Here is a 19763-nt window from a genome sequence, read left to right on the forward strand (position 1 = left end):
TTTGAGAAGTCATGTGGTGTCTAAAAGACATTATCCAGGAGCAGGAGTCCTGGTCTTAGACTCTTTCTGACCTGCCTTGTCTGACCTTCCCGGAACCTTGGATGTAGAGGCTCTATTGCAGGCAGAAGGCACGCCAGAGTTTTCTAAGAGCCTTCCAAAGGTACAATTGATATAACAGTACTTTAACTATTTACTGTAAGCTGCATGACACATGTTCATGTTCACATAGACCCCAAGGAGTCTGGTGAGCTTCTGTAATCCATGTTCTGTTCTCTATCCTCCCAGTTTTCAAGAAACAGATGATTTGCCTTGACAGGGAAGATTGGTCTGTTTCCTACACTTTGTATGAATGAAAACACACAGGTGATAATGTATCGTGTCCGTTTTCTTCTACAATTATTGAGACATAGCTATGCTATGTGTTTCAATTCCTTCTGTTTTTGTTGGGTAGTTTTCCAGAATACATATGAAAGAAGTCAGGGAATTTGAGCCAAAAAACAGTTTAAAGAAAGGAGGTCCCAATCACTAAGGAAAGACAAGTCAGATGAATTCAAGAAGACAAAATCTCATATGTATAATATAGGTATAATTTTTGATAGGCATAAATGATATACATCTTGACATATACATACATGGCAGATAGGGCATGGTCATAAAACAGATTGTCAACCATGAGGGAGGAGGATGAAATGTTGAAAGGGGAGGGCAAATTAATATAGACGGGAACCCCTGGGGGATAGAGTGAAATAGCTTGAGGGCCCAGGGGAAAGAGGAGGCACAGTTGGGCAGGAAACTCAATAAAAATAAAGAATTAGAACAAAGATAGTTCATTGGTGTGCACACTTTACCTTTTAGAAAAGAAGAGGAGGAGGAAGAGGAAGAGGAAGAAGGAGAAGAAGAGGAGGAGGAGGAAGGAGAAGAAGAGAAGAAGGAGAAGAAGAGGAGGAGGAGGAAGGAGAAGAAGAGAAGAAGGGAAGGAAACTGAGTTCTGAAGAGCAGTAGGCTTTCCTGAGGTAAACCAAGAGCCAAGACAGTCAACTTCTTCCCTCCTGAAAAAAGAACATGGAAAGGTTACCTCAATTCCTACCAGCTTTCCCTTCTATTTCGCTGATTTCTGTCTAACCAGTACTGTTTGCTTCCTTGGCTTACTTTGTGCTTAGCAAGCTCCCTCTTACATCAGTTCAAACCACTTTCTGATTTCTTTTGTAAGAATGAGACTCAGAGGTTGAGTTTTAGGTAAAGCCCCTTTGTGTATTTAGAGTCTCCTTCCATCACTGCTCCCTGACTTAATCCTCTCATGGCAAAATAGTTTATACTGTGAACTTTGAATCCCTTTAGAATTGCTAAAGTGTGATTTGCCATATTTCCAGCCATAAATTAAATAAGTCTATAAAGACAATATATCAAGTTAATGAGTATAGGATATTCCACTCAAAATTAGCAACACATTCTTTTGGGAGGCACACAACATATTTGATACTACCTAATCATATTAAGCCTTTTATAGGCTAATATATTTTTATCTTATCATCTTACTATTTACTAGAGGAAAGTATTGAAATGTAAAACAGTAATAATGGATTTGTCTCTCTTTATAATACTATCAGCTTGTCTTCTGTAGTATGAAAATATGTTAATAAATTTACTAAATGTATATCCTCTTGATGAGCTAACCATTTAATCACTGTATAATGACTTTTTTAATTTCTGAAAGTCTTTGTTTGAGATATAATTTGAATTCTAGTATAACCATTCTACTTCCTTTTGACTAGCATAACACTGTACATCTTTCCTCACAATTCTCCCTATAAAATTATTAAATTTTCAAATTTAAAGTAAATTTCGTTAAAATAGGTAATATGTGATTTCCTTTGTACTTTATTTTCATACTCTCTGATATCTAATTGTGATGTGAAGACTGTTCATTTATTATGATTATGTGTATGGTTATGTTTAAATATTTAAGTTTAAATTCTTTTATTTTATTTATCTTTTGGATATTTTGTGTATTTACATTTTACATGTTATACCCTTTCCCCCCTCTCCCATACCCCCTCCCCCTCCCCCTGCTTCTATGAGGATGCTCCCACTTCCACCCACCCATTCCCACCTCAACGCCTGGCATTTCCTTACATTGGGGAAATGAGCCTTCACAGGACCAAGGGATTTTCCTCCTATTGATGCTGGACAATGCCATCCTCTGCTACATATGCAACTGGAGACACGTGTATTCATTGGTTGGTGGTTTAGCATACACCCAAAAGGTGCCCCAACATATAAAAAAGACACGTGCTCCACTATTTCATAGCAGCCTTATTTATAATAGCGAGAAGCTGGAAAGAACCCAGGTGTCCTTCAACAGAGGAATGGATACAGTAAATGTGGTACATCTCCACAGTGGAGTACTACTCCACCATTAAAAAACTATGACTTCATGACATTCTTAGGGAAATAGGTGGAACTAGAAAATATCATCCTGAGGGAGATAACACAGTCACAAGAACACACATGGTATGCACTCACTGATAAGTGGATGTTAGCCCAAAAGCTTAGAATACTTAAGAAAAAATTCACAGATCATATGAAGCTCAAGAAGAAGGAAGACCAAAATGTGGATGCTTCCGTCCTTCTTAGAAAGGAGAAGTTTAAATTCTTAGTGTTCACTATATATTTCCTCATCTTCTCTGCTATTTTAAAATTTAATCTAAGTCTGTGGATTAGTTACATTTTTCTCTGATGTAACAAAAATACTTGACCAAAAGCAAAACATAAAAAGTTCAAGGCTTAATTTGGCTTAATTTGTACCTCATGGTCTAAAGGTACAGCCCATCATGGCAGGAAGGTCATGGCAACAGGCTTGTCAAGCAGCTGGTCACATTGCATACACAGTCACTAAATAAAGAAATGGGTGCTGGTCACATGCTTCCTCAATACAACTCAGTCCATAACCACTGCTCATGGGAAGGTGCCACAATTTTAACTAACTTGAGTTCCACCTATTTTATTTAAAACCACTTAATTGTTCTTACAAATTAAGATAGAACTCTTAATTGTTATTTTGGTAAATTCAAAATATACTTAGTATGTATATTTTGGAAATAATGAAGATATTTATCATAGTTATTTGATATCTGTTGGGTATCCTCTCAGAAGTTAGTTTTCTTTAAAAATTTTATTTAAGCATCAAAAATTGAACAGAAGCAATTTTTGTTTGCTAATGAAAAAGAACACTGAAGGGCAATGTGCTATTTAGCAAAGCACCATTATAAAATATATGCACGGAAAGAGCTTATGCAAATGGGTTAACAATGGAAAGTAGAAAATACAATTCTGGGCTGGCAACATAGCTCAGGGGTAAAAATGCTTGCTAACAAGCCACAACTTCCATTCTATCCCTGAGATCCATGTGGTAGGAGAAGAGAATCAATTCCTGCAAGATGTCTTCTGATCTCCACAGGAATCCTGTCACATGCACTCAGACACACATGCACACATACAAAATAAATAAATAAATGTGCAATAAAGTATTAAAAAGGAATTCCCCGATTATGAAACAGTTGAATCATCAAGCAATACTAAACCAAGAACAGCAAGATTCAGTAGCAAATATGTGGTCAATCCTCAAGTATTCCAAGCTAGGCCTATAGCACTGCTCACCAGGCCCATTCTTTAAGCCCAGTGAGCTGGAAAAGACTTGAATCCTAAAAAAAATTGCCAGGTGTCAGGTCTGTCACTCAGAAATTAATCAGAGAGACCCTTCATGAGTTTCCTGAAAATACTGAAGTCTTCATGAGAATCTTGTCCAGTGTCTAAACCAGAATAAAGCTTGTTTTTGAGGCCTCGGGAGTAATGTAATTTTGTTTATAGTGATTTCCAATTCTATGATATTTGGGACAATTTTCTGACTGTTTTCTAACCAAACTGGCAGAACTAACCAAATTCTCTGGTTGTTTATTAGTGAGCAGTACTTCCAATTACTCTCTCCTGACACACACTCAGTTTTAGAACCTGTTTTGAACTTGACAGCATTCGGTGCTGACCTTCTACACTTTGCCCTAATATGTGATAGAATGTGGCTAAGAAAAATGCCTAACTAATGTCTAGATGAACCGAAACTTCCTTGCCATGTGGTGACCGAAAGATGTTTTAGATTTAGAGAATATCTCAGAGATTAGAAAAGGCTCCACACCACAGGTCCTTAACTTCCTCTTCTGAATCCCTAGTTCTCAAAGTGTGGTTATCAGGCCAACTGCACTGTTAAAATGCAGGTTCATGGGCTTTGCTGGACCACATAGTAGAGAACTAAGCCCGGAAAGCAGCAGTGTCTTCCCCTTCTGCATGATTTCTAAAAAGTGCTAGATTCTAAAGAGTGCTAGGTGCTAGTTTTGGAAACAGTATGCCAGTTAGACCCTGATTCAGGACTTTGAAGGTCCACTTATAGGGGAAATCTTTTTTAATTATGGCCAGCATCCATCAGAAATAATTTCTGCCAGGATGAATTTCTTCTGGGACACATTTCACTCTTGCATCACTCATTGTCTCTGAGAGGTGAGAATTGCAACTCCCATCCAAACACTTTTGATGACTAATGGACACAGTAATATTAAGAAGCAAAAACTATATTCCAGTGTCTTCTGAATTAGCAGGGAATTGGCTGAAGATGACAAAACTTTACATTAAAGAAACGTGCTCTGCTTAATTTTTTTGTTACACACTATCACCCGATATAGATTCGATTCTTTGTGACCATGACCTTGTACTCACACTGCCACATCAGATCCCTGACATCTAGGAATCCTCTGAGGTTGGTAGAAGAATATTCTGTCATTGTCACACACTGGAAATGGAGTTGGAGGTGATCTCATCTAGAAACTTAAACAGCTTAGAGAATAAAAATAAATAATTTGTTGGCACGCATACCTGGAGAGAATAGAAATCTATAGATTATCAACGTGCCTTTGTTTAGTTCACAGTCCATCACAAGAATACATTTTAGAAAGATGTGGAATCCACTTTGGTGAAAAGAAAGGAAGTTTGTAGGAAAATTTGTGTCAATTTTTAAGTATATAGGAAAAAGTTATTAGAAGGGATGTGGAATAAAAACACTTTTGTTTCAGAGTAATCAGTAGGATGCTCAGAACGTTTTCAGCACATCTTGTCTTTAATCTTTGTTCTTTTTATTTTTTTTCAGAGCTGGGGACCGAACCCAGGGCCTTGCGCTTCCTAGGCAAGCGCTCTACCACTGAGCTAAATCCCCAACCCCTTGTCTTTAATCTTTAAAGCAGGTTTTTCAGTACTCATCCCAGTTACAGTTTGGGTGCAGTTTGAACTGTGAGCATAGTTCATCTTGGCTCCAGCCAAGAGTAGGCCTAGATGATTACAGATGAAGTAGAAAAAAAACTACCCATCCATACTGAATCTTTCACCGGCTAAATACTCAAGAGTAACATAAATGTTGTATTTTACACCAGTAAGTTTTCAGATGGTTTGTAGCTCAGCAATAAATACATAGAGCATGAAGGTTCAATCTTTTTCCTCTGAGTGAGCACAAATAAAAATCAGTGGTACAAGAGACGCACAGCCCAGTCTGATGGATTTCAAGTAAGATGGACTGACCTTTGAGTCCCAAACAATTCTGTTGTCAAGAAAAACATAATTACACAAGACTTAGGTTGTGATAGAGGTAACCCGTGGTTTGTATCCAAGGTTTGCATGATGGTGTTCTGGTTTGTCTTTTGTTATTGTGATAACACTGACCGAAATGAACAATGTGTATCACCTATTAAGTTCTGAACACTAAATGGTTTTTTTTACTAGCCCAAAGCTTCAAACACTTGCACAATCCTCCCCCTAAAACAATGCTCAGGATAGTTACAGCCCGCTCTCTGGTATCGATTTATGTTCTAGTTTGCTTTGTGTTGCTGTGCTAAAACACTGACCAAACCACCCTATTGGAGGAAATCAAGGCAGGAAGTAAAGACAGGAATCTGGAGGTAGAAACTGAAACAGGTTGCTGCATCCAACTCACTTTGTCCTGGAACCTGGATTACAAGTGGTGAGGGAATGAAGAAAAGACAAACACACAGACAGGCATAGAGAAAGCTGGGGTCAGGTGGGTCGTGCATGCTCTGATGAAGCCTCTCCTACACAGCCATGACCAGAACTCCGGTGTTTATTATGCATAGCACAAGTGTCTTAATTAGGGTTTCCACTGCTGTGAAGAGAGACCATGACCAAAAACTCTTTAAAAAGACAACATTTAATTGGGGATGGCTTACAGGTTATAAAGTTTTGTCCATTATCAAGGTAGAAATGGCCCTGGAGGAGCTAACAATTGGTTGTCTACATACTGTATGAAAGCACTTTGTTGATGGGATTAACACTCATCGACTTTAAATAAAGTTCATTGGATACAATGTTAAAAAAAAGGAAGATATGACTTTGGTAGCATGCTGCTGAATAACAGGATCATAAATAAAGCAAATGGGAAATTGTGATATTATGACTAAGCCATTTTGGTTTTAATTCACAGTGGAAAATGGTAAAGAAATGTCAATCACTTGTCTACCACAAGGCTCTTCATGTATTATTCAATTCTTTATATAAACCATGGCCCCACTCCCCACTGTAGCCAGAAGAACCTTAATAGACCACCAATTCACTTTCTTCTCAGGTAAAACAATAGTAACCTGTGTGGTTATTACATGGAAGAATAAAATGTACAGAAGATGCAGAATACATTCTGCTCATTCCGGACAATTCTATAGACCAAGTATAATGGAAAATGGACTTGCGTAATATAGTTTGCATTCCAATCTGGAATCGAGATGTAGGGATCAAATTCACTCTGTAGTCATCATATTACACTAGGTACAGCTTTCCAATGGTAACACAGGCTCTTTAGAGTCCGCCGCTAAGTGCTTTCTAAAATTAATTTGCTTGCATGTGATTTTACACTCCCTTTATTGCAATAAGCAAGAAAGCTGTGGAAAGACAAGGTCTGTGCCAACTTTCTGCTAATGGAGGAATTCTATTAAGCCTGTTTACCACTCAAAGGGTCTCTTACTCTAATACTTCTGTATAACATTTCCCATTTGTCTACAAAGTCATCCCCATAATCACAGTTGAGTTCTCTAACACTGGCACGCATTCTGATAATAAAATCATCGCTGGACGTTTCCTCTGTGAGGAACACTGACTCTCCACATACAGGAAGGCATGAGTCCCCAGTGGGCTGGTATAGAACATGACTAAGAGGAGAAAAAGCAGAGCCTGATGTCTCTGTCTGCTCTATGCCCATAGATGATTAGAAGGGCGGTTCTTGTATCTGAAATTTCAAACCATCCATTACGCCTCTTACGTAAGGGTAAGCATTAGTTTTCATCAATGGCCACAAATGAATGTGTAAGTCCTCAAGAGACTCGCTACACACAGTGACTCTGATTTCCTTACAGATATCCAGTACCCTTTGTATGTGTCTATGTCCACGTACACATATACAACGTAGACACAATGATAAATGTCTGTGGTGCTTTCAACACAAACGGCCTCTAAAGGTTCAAATATTTGGAGTTGTGATCCACAGTTTGCAGAACTATTTGGGAAGGATCAGGAGGTATGGCCTTGTTGGAGGAGGTATGTGACTAGGGGTAGGCTTCGAGGTCTCAAAAACCCATCATGCCTTTACCGGTTACCACTCTTTGCCTTGTGCTTGTGGATCAAGATATAAGCTCTCAACTGCTGTTCGAGCACCTTGACAACTGCCTGCCTGTTTGCTCTCTCTGCCATGAGGGTCACAGACTCTGACCCTCTGGAAGTTTGAGCTCCACATAACCGATTTCTTCATCACTTATATTCAAAAGTAAGTCTTCCACCTTTTACACAGAGACTGGGCTTTCTAAAATAAAAGGTGTCACATTCCTGTGAGGACAAACACTTGCCAATTGCAAACACATCTGCAACACATCCAACAGAAAAAGGATGACCTTGAATATCAGAGGCATGGGAGCTCTACGGCTTTCATCGTGCATTTGCTCTGACAAGAATCTGAGGATGGCCAGGACGGGCCTCTCCTCACTGCCTAGTTCTTCCTAACAAAGCTAATAATAATCTGGAGGATCTGTCTGATTGATCAAAATAGGCGTTAAGAAACAGAGTTGGGTTGAAGTTGGGGGCCAAGTATCTTAGATGTGACTTTGGTTTCCCTAGGCTGCACTCCCTGTGTGGAGTAGGTTCAAACCGTTGTCTCCTACCTCCTGTGTCCTTGATATTAGGACCACCAGTGTTGAGCTTCTCCCCTGACATTAGCACCCCTCGTAGCTCAGTGGAAGGTGACCAGGCAAAGGAGTGACGCTGAGCAAGTTCACAGAATAAAGGCGTTCTCAACGTATCTCCAGCAAAAAGGAGCACTCACCGAGTTCAAGTTTAAGTAGCTTTGAAAGGAAAAACAAGCACCAGTAATTGAGCTTTTTCATTAGCTTCATAATTTCTGACCAAACAGCAGTTAAAGTTGTCAAAGAAACCACTTTTCATGTAGATAGGCAAAAAGCAAGGCCAATCCTATCCAATGGCCCTTCTGTGTCTCCTACTGAAGAAATAGTAGCTGCCTGGGTTTGAATGTATATCTAAGTCCTATGTTTAAATAATGGTTATTCTCCTAAGATTTAGAGGCTGCAGTTAAGTTTTCTTTGGCACCGAGACCATGATTAATTCACTGTTTTGCCCCTACAAGTCAGCACAGTCACTAGCAGAAGGTATATTTAAATAGGACAAGCATGAAGTGTGGCAGGCTCAGACAGATCCAGCTGTAAAGCCAGCTTCAGGGCCATCCCAATGCATGCACATGCACATTGCAATGCACATGCATTCATGCAAATAGGAGGCCCCAAATGTTCTCTAAGGAATATTCCTACTATTAGCTGGAGGAAAGCACTTACAGAATCTCAGGGTCCCCTTTGTGAAAAGTTTCTTCTGAGAACTGGGCCCTTCTCAGAATGGCAGTAAAAAGTTAGTTCTAGCAGAAGGCCTTTCTCCGAGGACTGGGTAATGAAAACAGAGCAGCCGTGTGGGATAAAGAGCTGATACACGAAGCTGCACTCACACAATGCGAGGGGTGAGCTTTTGTTTCCCAGAGAAAAGGCTTTCAGAAGCAATTCAGCGAGCTCTTTCCTTTCTCAAATTCCAATGGCAAATAAATATTAGTCCCCAGAGGGCTCATAAAGACCTCAGAGTCTAAAACAAACAATGCATGGGGTAACATTCAATGCAATCTGTACAGAGACCAATTAAAGTGCTTGGGGTTAATGGAGGAGTAGTGAATGGTCAAGGAATTCCCTTTAGAAGGAATGCATCCCCCAAATGATGCTATCGAGTCTTAAACAAGCAGAAAGCCTGAGACCTTCTTGACCTAAGACTCAAGCCTCTCTAGAGGAAGCAAAGGAAAAAGGGAATAGGTTCCTAGTGTAGCCAGAGGACAAAGTGCTGGGTCACAAGGCCTGGCAAGGTCCACCTGGTTCTTGGCACCGCCTGTGCAAGCCACCTGATAGCCAAGTGTGCTTGTTGACTCCCACCCACCCGCCCAGCACTTGGGAGGCTTAGGCAGGAGGAATGCATAAAAGACAGTCTCATCTACACAGTGAGTTTCCAGCTAGCTATCAGGAGAAAGCTTGTGGGGAGAGTGTAAGACTTGGTGGAGGGGTGTAAAGAAGGAGGAGGGGGACAGGGAGGAAGGGGAATAACACAAGATCAAGGAGGGAAGGAACAAAGAAAAGGGGACCAAGAGAGAATGCTACCTGATTTAAAACAGACCCAAAAAAGCTGGGTCTTTTCAAATTATTCAGAGCTATCTGTTTTATACCCAATATATAAACATGTGATGTACACAGGTAATGAGCAGTGTGCAAAGGAATCAAGGTCAGAGGGACTGTAAGAGGTGGTGCAGCTTCAGACATTGACACGGAAAGGGCTGGACCTCACATCTTCACTGGAAGGCACTACTTTCCACAAAACCTGATCCATGACCAGCGAACTCAAGAAGGCCGAACTGATTATTGTTGTCTTCAGTTGGAAGCCCTGCTTGTCCCTGCACAAGCTAGGAAACCCTGTCTGCCTTCCTTCCCCCACCCCAAAGGCACAAAACAAACAACAAAAATATAAATAACCAAACAAAACCCTCTGAACAAAGGAAAGTCTCTAAGAACCCAGGTCAGCATTCCTGGAAGCTGTGGCAACCTCATCCCCGATGCCAGCCACTCAAATCCCTTCCTAAACCAGACTTGGGCACGAAACCATCTTATGGCTGACACGTCAATACCCTTTACCTACAGTCTGTAAAACTTCCCCATCCTAGCCAGGGTGCACAGCTTCCTGAGGCCTGTTCTTTGGGTCTGCTGAACCTGCCTAGGAGCAGCGCTGAATAAACTTGCCTATATCTGCTTTCAGTTTGGCCTAATCTGCCTATATGAACATCACCAAGGGACAGAAAAGGCCTACCAATTTTATAATTATGATTGTGATTGTATTATTGTATTACTTAGCACTGTTGCTTAGAGGTTTCTGACAGTGTAAAAGAAATCATGTACATGTGTATATGAATTCTGTGGCTTAGCATTTTTAAATGTCTTTTGTGTGACTATCTCAAACACATGCTGTCATCTCAGATAGGATCCCTACAATAGACCAAAGCATGGAAACCACTAAAATCCAACGTGATGAACCAATGAATTTTACTGGGGCTGCGTACAGAAATGTGAGTGAGGGGTTACTAACAGGAACATAAATAACTCCAGCCCACATAGCCTGGGTGACAGCTCACAAAATCTGGAAGCCTGGAGCACACTGCATGGCCTTCAGGCACCTCAGCAGGTTGGAGACTGTCCTCTCCTGGTGATCAGTTGGTCTGAGCCTCTTCCGTGCAATTTGGTTTGTCTTTGCCTCTTCTTGGCAGTGTGGCTGGCTGCTGCTTCCTTTTTTCATTGGATATTTTATGTATTTACATTTCAAAAGTTATCCCCTTTCCCCCTTTTCTCATCATCCCTTCCCCTGCTTCTATGAAGATGCTCCCACTCCCACCTCAACACCCTGGCATTCCCCTACACTGGAGAAATGAGCCTTCTAATAGCAGCTTTATTTATAATAGCCAGAAGCTGGAAAGAACCCAGACACCCTTCAACAGAGGAATGGATACAGAAAATGTGGTACATCTACACAATGGAGTACTATTCAGCTATCAAAAACAATGACTTTATGAAATTCATAGGCAAATGGGTGGAACTAGAAAATATCATCCTGAGGAAGTTAACCCAGTCACAAAAGAACACACATTGTATATACTCATTGATAAGTGGATAGTAGACCAAACACTCTGAATACCCAAGAAACAATTCATAGACCATATGAAGCTCAAGAAAAGGGAAGAGTGAAATGTGGATGCTTCAGTCCTTCTTAGAAGGGGGAACAAAATACTCAAGGGAGGAAATACAAGGACAAAGATTGGAGCAGGGACTGAAGGAAAGGTCATCCAGAGACTGCCCCACCTGGGGATCCATCGCATATGCAGCACCAAACCCAGTTACTATTGCTGATGCCAAGAAGTGCTTGCTGATAGGAACCTGATATGGATGTCTCCTGAGAGGCTCTACCACAGCCTTACTAATACAGATGAGGATGCTTGCAGCTAACCATTGGACTGAGCTCATGAGCCCCAGTGGAGAGGTTAGAGAAGGACTGAAGGAGCTGAAGGGGTTTGCAACCCCATAGGAAGAACAATATCAACCAACCAGACACCCAGAGCTCTGGGGGAATAAACCATCAACCAAAGAGTACACATGGAAAGACCCATGGCTCCAGCCACATATGTAGCAGACCCTTGGTCCTGGTTGCTGCTTCTTGCTGTGGCTAAGATTGCCTAACAGTCTTCTTTCCAGATTGGCTTGTCTGAATGTGATGCTCAACAGTCTTTGCTAATTTATGCTTGAAGAAGAAAGAGCCTAATGATTCTGGTCAGTTTCAAGGACTTCCTGAAGCTCTTTTGTGTTATTTACTTCTTGTCTTAATGAGCTAACCTGCAGGTTGTTATGTTTCAATCTCAAAACTGCTACACAACAATTTGACATAATCCAAAGTCACTTGGGAAGAGGGCTCTCAGAAGAGAAATTGCCTACATTAGACTGGATTGTGGCATGTCCGTGGAGGATTTTCTTCATTGCTGATTGGTGTTAGAGAGACCAACACACTCTGGATTGTGTCATCCCTAGAGATATAGGCCTGGGTTTTATTTATTTATATAACATAATACATACTATTTATTCAATATATATCATAAACATAACTTACTTATTGTATAATATAAATACATTAATAATGCATGATATATTATATTTTTATATAATACATTGTAATATATAATATAATTATTATACATTTAATATAATATATATTAGCTAAACAAGGCAGAAAATTTTTCCACTGTCTCTGGTTCAGTTCCTGCCTCCAAATTCTTCCATCCACCTCCTTCCCTTGTGCTCTAGATGACAGACCATGACATGCAAATGTAATCCAAAGAAAACCGTTCGACCAGACCCTGTCTAAGTTGCTCCCCCTGCCCCTCAGAGTTGACCATGGCAACAGAAACCAACTTGTATGTATAGGTACATTTTGGGCGTGCTATGTTTCCATTCATTTCTATTGGATTTGCATTTCTGAATATAAACATTAGAATATCTTTGTTCTCATCTTAAAAACTTTGAAGTCACTTTTCTCAGGGGAGTAAGTCTGAACTTGGAGCAGTGTTTTAAATCTTTCATACATGCTCTTTTCACAAAGCAAGTTGAATCACCTCGGGGACACTCTCCCATATTATATGACATCTCAAAAGAAAATGTTTCAGAGCATAGTTCTTTCAAAATTTGCAACTCTTTACTGGTCTGGCAATGGTATAACCCCAAGTCATTTGAAGTTAAAACTGCCCTGCTATAGCCTACATTCTCTGGAGGCCCATTTATCAGCCTGTTTCTTAATTTCTACACAGCTGACACACAGATCATGGATGGGCTAGGAAACATACTGAATAATTCATACCAAGTATACTTTATTAGATACCTTTTAATACTGCAGGGAGAAGTTGGGGTTTATGCTCTTTGTGGAGTTAAGACTGCCTCTCTTACTCCACAATAACCGTTCTGACTTCCCAAGAAGGACTTTAGGGTTTGGAATTTCACAATCCTGGAAATTTAGAAAACTAATCAGAAAAAGCCACAGAAAATACCAATTTTATCCTGTGTCAGCACATTCAAAATTTCCCAACAGTAATTCTCACTTTAAATGATTTTTAATTCTCTTAAAAAAAATTCTCTCTCTTCTCTCTCTCTCTCTCTCTCTCTCTCTCTCTCTCTCTCTCTCTCTCTCTCTCTCTCTCTGACTATATGAACAAAAACATCATTTTACCATAGGGCTGTAGCTCTGGTAAATTTAGAATGATAGACTCTTACAGCATTGTCTTTATTTTACTGAGTCTGTGGCATATGTAAATTTAAGGCATACTGAGACTCACTGGCTTAGACTGAAGTGCGATTTCTCTCACTGGGATAGGAAAACAGCACACATCTAGGGGGGCTTTGATGTGGTTAGGTATTCACATTACCCTGGGGATCTGGATGAAAAAGATATTAGAAACACATACCAGCTGGTCTGGATACTGTGGAATCGTCACAGAGCTGCATCTTGGTTTTCCCCTGCTTTGCCTGCTGACATTTCCACTGGAACTTAAAACATCCCAGCACAGATCTCAGCCTGCATGTGCTAATTTGACCTAGAAACAGTCTCCTGCAAATATGTGCACAAGATATTAATACTGGAAACCTAAGACTCTTAGATCTATTTCCATGGTTAAAACAGGATTCATATTTAATAAATAAACTTCTCAGCTCATTAACAGCTGTCCCACATCAATTGCCCTGCCACATATTATACAGAAGAGAACATTGCGTTCTTCAGGAGATAGCTGCGGTCCGGCATGCATGGCGATTGAGTTATCAGGTCGACTTGATTTACTTCTGAGCTTCTGCACCCATCAGGACAGAAGGCTACATTTGGAAGCTGCTCTAAGTATTACAATTATAATCACTGCAAACTAGGTCTAGAAAGGGCAATGGCCGGGGCTGGCCAGTTTCTGTTACGCAGACACCAGGGCAACTTTTCAAGACAGCGAACCATTAAGGAGAGTTTTGATAACAATTACAGAGATTGCTTTCAGTCCTCCTTGAACAAATATATAAATTAGCCCCTAAGAAACCTGAGATAATCTGCCGTTAGCTACTTCTGTTTATGAGCCACTTGTTTTCTCAATTGGCAGTAATTTCAGGCTTTCTTATAGTTTATATTATCTTCCTCCCCACCCCCAAATTTATGACCTTTATTCTAGACCACTGGTTGTCTTCGTATTTGTGACAGAAAACCATTAACTGGCTCGATTCTGTCAGTCACACTTTACAAAATCTCCCATTCCTACTCTCCAGATAAGTCCTACCTCCAGGCACAGGAACCCCTCCCTATCCTGGGTCACATAGAGCACGGGAGACCTGCTAAGCTGCTAGTGTGACCACTGGGATACAGTCAGTGCTGGGTTTTAGATGACATTGCAAATTGACTCAATGACTAGAACTTCCTAATGCAGATCCTTTTTTCCTTGTAACACACACTTTTCCTCTAACTGCTTTCTCTGTCTAGTACAAGAGAGTACATCGAATCAGTTTTCTTAACTGAACATACAGTCTGGTCTGCTTGATGATCACTAAAAGGAGGAGGAGGGAGGAAGGAATTAACTGGTTAAGATTGAGAGGACAGTAGGAAAGAGAGAGGGGGAATAGGAGATAGCACTGGCCTGCAAGTTGTGACTGATAATTGGGGTTTGTTTTGTCCTTAACAACTAGACACCTCCCTGCAAAGAAACAAACCACTTCCATCATTCATAAAATTGCCCCCAAGATTTTGATAATGTGGGAGAAAAGATTGCAATCTCTCTCGTCTCAACAGGATGTTCTAATAAAACATTTAGAAATATTATTGTGCCCAGCTATCTCCTGTAGTTCAGACAAAGCAAAGCCTTGTGTCTCTGAAAGAACACCTAGGGAACGGATGCAATGAGTTTCAGTATTTCTGTGATCATGAGAAACCCAGGCTGCTCTAATAACCTGCCTGCTGCCTTTCCAAGATTATTTGCTAGTTCCTTCCAAAACCTTGTCTTACAAATCCAAATAGCTGTGCTTCTATTAGATTAACCTCTTCTCTTTATGAAATGAAAGGAAGACAATGAATATATTATAAAGACCCGGGGGGTGAGGAAGCTAAGAAGCTAAGAGTATGGTAATCCCATAATATCCGTGAACCATACTCCCTTTATAAATGGGGGATAGCCCCTACAATATATTCTTGAGCAAAAGAAGGGGGGACTAGTCTTCATACGATTAAAAGTGTCATGTACAACTACAAATTAATGATGATTTAAGTAAGTACCATGTACTACAGGCAAAAGGGAGGAGAAATATGTAAATAGGAGGAAGGATGGTCATTGTTCAGAATGTTCTCTCTCATGAGATTATTAATCTAAAAACACATGAGAAGATGGTTCACTGATGGCTTGACTCTAAAGAACAAATTTCTCTTTACTTTGTTTCTAAGAATGACCTTTCAGTTCATTCATGACATAGTCACAAAATCTCCATGAACAATTCCCAAGTGCATCTAGCTTGGCTTCAGGTCATGAAGTACAGACACAGGATTCATTTCTTCTTCTTCTTCTTCTTCTTCTTCTTCTTCTTCTTCTTCTTCTTCTTCTTCTTCTTCTTCTTCTTCTTCTTCTTCTTCTTCTTCTTCCTCTTTCTCCTCCTCCTCCTCCTCCTCCTCCTCTTCTTCTTCTTCTTCTTCTTCTTCTTCTTCTTCTTCTTCTTCTTCTCTTCTTCTTCCTCTTCCTCCTTCTTCTCCTCCTCCTCTTCTTATCCTCCTCCTCCTCCTCTTCCTTCTCCTCTCTCTCTCTCTCTCTCTCTCTCTCTCTCTCTCTCTCTCTCTCTGTCTCTCTCCAGACAGAGACAGGGTTTCCCTGTTTTGGCTGGTCTGGAACTCACTCTGTAGACCAGGCTGGCCTCGAATTCATAGAGATCCACCTGCCTCAGCCTCAGTGCTGGAATTCAAGGCATGTGTTACCACTGCTGGGCATATTTCTCTATACATACAGTGAAGTATAGAAAACCAAGTTTTAGTACCAACTAAAGTAGTGCTCAAGTATGATATGCTTCTGTACATACGTCCTTTAAAAGCTGCCAGTGTATAAATTAAAAATCGTGTATAAATTAAATTATATATTAATAAGAAATAAAAGACCATGTAAACGAGTGAGAAGGTATATGATGTTTATGGATTGGAAATCTTAACAAAGTGAAGATGTGATACAAAATTCCAATGGTAGAAAAAATGTTTTATAAATTTAAAGCAATTCTTACCAACATCCCAAAAGAATTTTATAAGCATATACAAACTAGAAGAACTAAATATAATGAACTAAATAGTAAATATAATTGTAAAAGAACAAAGCTACAAAAAGCACACTACCAAATAACATATGATATAACTCTGTGATTTGAAGAAAGTGTGTTACTGGTAGAAGGATTGCTACAAAGATCAGTGCACTGGACAATGACTTGTCCAGGAATAAAATAATGATTGGTGGATTTTAGCAAAAATTTTAAAAAACAACTCAAAGATGAGAGATAGTTTTCATATATTATAATAATATTAAATGTGCAAAAATATTGAAACTAGGCTTAATCCTCTATTTTAAACACAGATTAGCTTCAAATTGACTGAAACGTATTTGCAGTATTTATTATAAGCCTTCAGGGTTAAAAGCAGGAAAATGCTCTCAGATATTGTCAAAGAGCTTAGAAATAACATAGGAACCAGTTTGTGAGAGTAGAAGTTGACAAGTTGGATTTCAGCGAATGAGAAGATCTTGTCTGTGGAAAATAGGATCAAGAAAAAAACCACAAATTACAGTCTAAGAGCAAATATTAGCAAACATAAACTGACAAAGGTCCCTCTGAAAAGTCAACAAATACCACCCGCTCTCCCTTCTATGTAGACTCTAAGAAAAGACTATAAGCTGGCAGTTTCAGAAGGGCGGGTTGTGGACTTGACAAGGAAAGGAGAAATGTTAGTCAAAGTTTCATCTATATGGGAGGGGAGGGGAATTAGTGATCCACTTTGCACAAATGACCACAGTTAATAACAATGACTGAAAAATTATTGCCTCAAAATTGTAGGGTTCAAAGGTTTTCACCACATAACAAGGATGAGTATGGAAGGTGCTAGATTAGTTGGCCTGATTTAATCACTCTACCATGAAATATTACATTGCATCCTACGAATACACTAACAACTACTTGTCAAAGTATAAATAAATAATGAAAAACATAAGTGCTCATTGGAGTAAAGAGCATTTAAAGGTGGTAACCATCACTTGACTGGACCCACAGCAATAAAACCCCCACAAGTTGCCGCTACACATTTATTAAAATAGCTGAATAAAACATCCAATGCCAAGTGCTGACAAGGATGTAGTACAACTGGAAATTTGAGGTCTTGCTTGTGCATATTTAAATGCTCACTCTGAAAAAAAATAGTTAATCATTACATAGCACAAAAATCTCACTTCTGGGTATAGACCTTAGAAAAATGAAAATGGCATTTACATAAATGCTTATACAATACTGTCGGTATATTTACTTGTAATAGCCACAAATGATCTTGTGCAATTTGGAAGCAATCTGAATGCCTTCCACAAATCTTTCCTTAATGGGATGCTACCCAGAATGAAAATGGATGAGCTACCAATGCAGAAAACAAAACTGGTGGATCCTAACTAAGCACATTGTGCTGTCCATAAAAAACCAGTCTCAAGGTCACACATCTTGTTAGATGCTGTATCTGTAATATACCAGAAAAGGCAAAATTGTATTAGTGGAGATTAGTGGTTGTGAGTAAGTGGTCCTGAATTAGGGAATATATATTTTTTAAAACTGTAGCAGGGTGCCAGTGAGGTAAATGGCTCAGCAAGAAAGGAGCTGGATGTCAAGCCTGAGAATTTTTGTGGGATCCTAGGGATCTACAGGTGTCTTATAACTCACACATATATGCATATCGCACATACCATGACATGTATGTACATATACACATACACATGCACACACATGCAAACACACACACACACACACAGAGCCACATCACTAGCTTGTTTCATTTTTATGTATGGATTCTTCGACCAGTAGCTGTATTATGAACACAGAAGAAAAGAAAAAAATAAGTTTTATCCTGCCATTATCAGTAAGACTAGAAGAAAAAAGAAACCATTTCATAGGCCATGATAATATTATAGCTCAAAATAGGAATTTAGAGGATTACCATGACTTACCTTGTTCTCTAGTCTTCATACTGTGTGTATGTGTGTGTGTGTTTGTGTGTGTGTGTGTGCACATGCGCACGCGCGTGTGTAGCGTGATAGCGTGATGGGATTTATAATTCACCATGAAAATCTCTTGTTTTCTAGATTAGATCCATTAAACTGGGAAGACCCTCCAAACATGTGAGCTGTCCTGTGCTATTGGCTGGAGGCCAAGACTAAATAAAAGAGAGAAAGAGAGTTGAGCACCAACCCTTTGCTCTGTAAGAGTGAATGGGATGTGACCAGCATCCTCACACTCCTGTTGCCATAATATCAGTCAGTGATCGACTTTAACCAGGAAATGAACAAACCCTTACCTCTTTAAGATACTTCGTCTGGTATCTCATCAGATCAGTGACAGTGAAATCAGCACAGCACCCCAGCCTACTTCCGCTGGCTGCTCCAATGCCTGCATTTCACCCTTCCTTCTGTAGCTGGCTTTTGTTCCTCATGCTACTTGGGGTTTGCTGTTGTTTGGCTTTGCTTCCTTCTCCCACATTCTTCATTCTACTTTTATGAGAAAAAAAAAAGAGAAGAAAAAAAATCACAAGACAAAAAAAAAATTGGGGGATTACCATGATTTTAAAGTGCTGTAAATTAACAGAAAAAAAAAGGACAAACAGTTCACCCACATTGACTCCTGGGAGCCTTTCTTACCCCAGGTCTCTGGGATATCTGAGAGATTCACCCCACCCCACCCTCACCCCCAGAAGTTGCAGATTTCCATCCATTCTCCTGGCCCTCTCTCAGGTCTCCCTCTGCACCTGCTCTTGTTCTCCATTCTCCTCCCCCTCCCTTCTCCCTCCTAGTTCCCTCCCTCCCTCTGCCTCCTAGGACTATTTTATTCTTACTTCAAAATGAGATTCAAGCGCTTTCCTTGGGTCTTCTTTCTTGTTTAACTGTCTTTGGGTCTGTGGGGGAGGGACTCTATGAGGGGAGACCGGGAGGGAGTCATCATGCAGTATGTAAATAAGTAAGTAGATAATAAATAAGTAAGCCAAACAGTTCATTCACTCAGGGTCTTCTAGAACTTTATATATATGCCATATGTAATGGGTCATCTTGTCAAGGGATTATTTAAAAACAAATTCCAGAAGAAGGTACCAGGTTTAGAACATATGTGGTTCTAGTTCTCGCCACTTCCTAGGAAATTGTAAAGAATAAAAATTACAAGTTGATTTTAATCAATTTGGGTTTTTTGTGTTTTATTATGGACATTTATGAAGGATCTACATATTTAGATCTAATTAAGTCATTTTTCTCATTGTTTTTA

General features: G+C 39.8%; 1 long non-coding RNA gene across 1 annotated transcript in view; it reads right to left on the reverse strand.

Annotated features, from left to right (window-relative positions):
• The window catches only part of LOC116895668, a 31442-nt gene extending 12593 nt beyond the window's left edge, over positions 1 to 18849 (reverse strand). The window contains exons 1-2 of the long non-coding RNA XR_004387299.1: positions 18808 to 18849; positions 13679 to 13821 (exon numbers count right to left, since the gene is read on the reverse strand). This is a non-coding gene — a long non-coding RNA (uncharacterized LOC116895668). The remainder of the gene's footprint in view (positions 1 to 13678; positions 13822 to 18807) is intronic.
• Positions 18850 to 19763: the final 914 nt, after the last annotated feature.

Source organism: Rattus rattus, chromosome 3 (genome assembly GCF_011064425.1).
Source record: "Rattus rattus isolate New Zealand chromosome 3, Rrattus_CSIRO_v1, whole genome shotgun sequence".
Lineage (NCBI taxonomy): Eukaryota > Metazoa > Chordata > Mammalia > Rodentia > Muridae > Rattus > Rattus rattus.